At 38.3% G+C, this 4,097-nt stretch overlaps 1 pseudogene; it reads left to right on the top strand.

Annotated features, from left to right (window-relative positions):
• Positions 1 to 3,698: 3,698 nt before the first annotated feature.
• LOC123253890 lies at positions 3,699 to 3,849 on the top strand (annotated as a pseudogene).
• Positions 3,850 to 4,097: the final 248 nt, after the last annotated feature.

The following is a 4,097-nucleotide window of genomic DNA, read 5'->3' as shown; positions in this document are numbered from 1 at the left end:
CCTCGTCTTGCAGCACACAAGCTCTGGGGCTGCCAGTGATTATCTGGTTGCCCCAGTCCTGTTTACCCGCTTGTGCGTTGGCGTTGTGAGAGGTGTGCACTGTGGGGGGTGGGGGAGTGGCTTCTTCCTCTTGAGTTTTAGTGAGAGCTGTTTCACCCCTTTATAGCGTGGAAATGCCCCGATTCTGCGTACCTTCAATGCTGCGCCCTGTTGTGGGGTTCCTTCGTTCCTCTGGACTCGTTTTTATTTCCCCTTGAGGGGTCCTGTATGGTTCGGTCAGGAGAGATCGAGCAGCTGCTCCTTACACTGCCGCCATCTTACCCGCGGATGGTCATTTTTATTGTTAGCTCATCCTACAGATGAGCAATCAATGTTTTTCCAATTGTTTAGATCTATTTTTAATTGTTTGGAAAGTGTTTTGTAGTTGTTTTCGTATAATTCCTGTTTGTTTTGTTAGATAGATTCCTAAGTATTTTATATTGTCTAGGGTGATTTTAAATGGTGTTTCTCTTTCTACCTCTTGCTGCTGAGATGTGTTGGAAATATGTAGAAACGCTGATGATTTATGTGCATTTATTTTGTATCCTGCAACTTTGCTAAAGTTGTTGATTATTTTGGTATCCTCTCCTAGTTCTACCCCTTCTTCTTAGGCTACTCCTTTTAAACCAGTGATTTGTTTTAAACCAGTAATCCTTGTCCCTTCCCTTGATTTACTTCCCTTTCTATCCCCTCCCTTATTATTCACCTCTTTTTATTTTTAAGGCCTAATGAATTCCCTCCTCCTTCTTCTCCCTTCCCTTTTTTGACCTAACCACTCCCCTGCTCCCCTTTGTTTATCCCTTCTGACTTTCTCAGTAGGGTTACATAGAGTTTTATATCCCAATGGATAAAGCTACTCTTCTCTCTCAGGGTTAATTACACTGAGAGTAAGGTTTATATATTACCTCTTAGTGCTCTCTTCCTCTCCTTCTTATAATAGTATTCATCCCTTCCCCTTCCCATGCCCTCTTTGTGTGTAATAGAATATCCTATTTTTCTTATTCATTCAAGTTTCTCTTGGTGTCCTCTACTATTTACCCCCCTCTTTCCCACCCCCATATCATCTTAGACCATTTAGTATTCCAACCTCTCCCTATGAATAATTCTTCTAATTACTATTATAGTGAATACTATAATAGTGAATAGAGTTCACTACAGAGAATTATATATAACATTTCTCCACATATGAATACCAATAATTAGATCATATTGAAGCCCTTAAAGAGGCAAATTTAAAAAATGAGTTTTCTTTCTTTCCCCTCTGTTTTTTATTTACCTTTACATGTTTCTCTTCATTTTTGTGGTTGGATGTTGAATTTTCCATTTAGTCCTGGTCTTTTCTGTGCAAATACTTGGAAATCTTCTCTCTTGTTGAATGCCCAAACTTTCTCCTGGAAGTATATAGTTACTTTTGATGGGTAGGTGATCCTTGGTTGTAGACCCAGTTCTCTTGCCTTTCTGAATATCATATTCCAAGCCTTGCGGTCTTTTAGTGTGGAGGCTGCCAGATCCTGTGTGATCCTGATTGATGCTCCTTGATATTTGAATTGTCTCTTTCTGGCTTCTTGTAAAAATTTTTCTTTTACTGGGAAGCTCTTGAATTTGGCTATTATATTCCTGGGGGTTGTCTTTTCTGGGTCTAATGTAGAGGGTGATCTATGGAACCTTTCAAAGTCTATATTGCCCTCTTGTTATAGAACTTCAGGGCAATTTTGCTGAATACTTTCTTTTAGTATGGAGTCCAAATTTCTATTAATTTCTGCTTTTTCAGGAAGACCAATGATTCTTAGATTGCCTCTTCTAGACCTTTTTTCTTGGTCTGTCACTTTCTCATTGAGATATTCCATGTTTCCTTCTATTTTATCAGTCTTTTGACTTTGTTTTACTTGTTCTTGCTGTCTTGAGATATCATTAGCTTCTAATTGCTCAATTCTAGCCTTTAGAGACTGGATTTTGGCTATAATCTTTTGGTTTTCCTTTTCAATCTGGTCATTTCTGGTCTTCAATTTATTTGCCTCACTTTCCATTTGTGAAATTCTGCCTTTTAAACTGTTATTTTCTTGCCATGTTTTGGTTTTGAATTTGCTTACCATTTTGTTTGATTTGGGGGCATCTTTCTCCAATTGGGAGTTTCTGTCTTCTAACCTGTTAATTTCCTTTTGAACTATTTCCCACTTCTCTTGCCAAATCGCTTCCATCTTTCTCATTATCTTAGATTTGAACTCTTCAATAGCTTGTGGCCAGTTTTCATTATTTTGGGAAGGTTTGGATATGATTATTTGTTTTTTCTCCTCTGCTGTTTGCTCTTTTTTCTGGGTTTTGTCTGTGTATAAGTTGTTGAGTGTTACAGATTTCTTCTTGATGATCCTTCTCTTTTGAGGTTCTTGTTTCTGGCTTGCCATTGTTAGCCCTTAGCCCTCTCAGGTTTATCCTCATACTCAGGGTATGGCTGCACTCTTTAGGCTCCTGAGGTCTCAGGTCTAGTTGTTCTCAGGGTCAAGCCTCCTGGTGGTCCCCTTGCTTGGTCCTCTGCCCGAGGCTCCTTTAATAGTCTCAGGGTGCTGTTTCCATAGTGGTGTACCCCTCTACACTGGGTCCCTAGTCAAGGTCTGAGCCTGTGCTCAGGATCTGTGTCTGCACTTGAGTCTGCACCCGCATTTGTGCCTTCACTCAGGGTCTGTGTTCAAAGTTCACGTGTTCTTTAGCCTCTTTTGGTCTTAAGTCTTGCTGCTCTCAGGAGCAGGCCCTGGTGACCCCAGGTAGCTGCCAAGGACTTAATGTGTGCCCAAAACTTGCTCTAACTCTTGTGTTCTGGCTTTGGCACTGTAGGTGGTGTGGGATGGGGGAGGGGGTTGCTCAGCTCACATTTTAGTGAGAGCTGTTTCACCCCTTTATAGAGTGGAAATGCCCAGATTTCCACGTACCTCCAATGCTGAGCCCTTTTGTGGGGTCCCTTTGTTCCTCTGGATTTGCTTTTATGTCTTCTTGAGGAGTCCTATATTTTTTGGTTAGGGGAGGTTAAGCAGCTGCTTTTTACTTTGCTGCCATCTTAACCAGGAAGTCCTATCATACACTCCTCAATTTATTCTTATACTCTTAGTTCTGTGGCTGTGTATAACGTTATCCTGATTTTACTCATTTCATTGTTCATTATCTCATAGAATTCTTTTAGGATTTTTTTCCAATCAGTCTATTAATTTTTTTATAGCACAATAGTATTCCTTCACAATCATATATCATAATTTGTTCAGTTATTCCCCAATTGATGGGCATCCTCTCAGTTTCTAATTATTTGCTACCACAAAGATAGCTGCTATAAATATTTTGAAACATATATATTTTTTATTTTTCCCTGATTTTGGGGGGTATACAATGTTTTATAACTCTCTAGGTGCAATTCAAAATTATTCTCCAAAAGGTTAGGTCATTTCACAGCTCCAACAATAGCACATTAGTGTCCTTGTTTTTCTACATCACTTCCAATATTTGCCACGTTGTCCTTTTGTCATTTTAGTCATTATGAAGGATGTGAGTTAATATCTCAGAATTATTTTGTTTTTCATTTCCCTATTCAATAGTAATTTGGAGCATTTTTTTCATATACTATGTATATATGTTATTTATATATAGCTTTGATTTCTTCATCTGGAAGTTGTTCAAGCTTTGCACAGTGGCAGTATCATAGTCAATGAGGTTTAACCGAGGTATGATTATTGCTAATTGAAAATTGTCTATTCATATGTTTTGCCCATTTATCAATTGGAGGATGGCTCCTATTCATATAATTTTGACAAAATTCCCTACATATTTGAAACATCTATCTGAGAGGTTGTCTATAAAAAATTTTCCCCCAATTTTTTGCTTTCTTTCTAATCTTGGCAGTGTTTATTTGTACAAAACCTTTTCAGTTTAACATATTCAAAACTATCCATTTTGCATTTCACAATGCTCTCCATCTCTTGTTGACCTATAAATTCCTCTCCATAAATCTGATCAATAGTATGTTCTTTGTTCTTCTAATTCGTTTATATCTCCTTTTCTATCTAGATTTTGATCTT

This window comes from Gracilinanus agilis, chromosome X, assembly GCF_016433145.1.
Source record: "Gracilinanus agilis isolate LMUSP501 chromosome X, AgileGrace, whole genome shotgun sequence".
In the NCBI taxonomy this organism is placed as follows: Eukaryota; Metazoa; Chordata; class Mammalia; order Didelphimorphia; family Didelphidae; genus Gracilinanus; species Gracilinanus agilis.
This window is presented reverse-complemented; position numbering and strand designations above follow the sequence as displayed.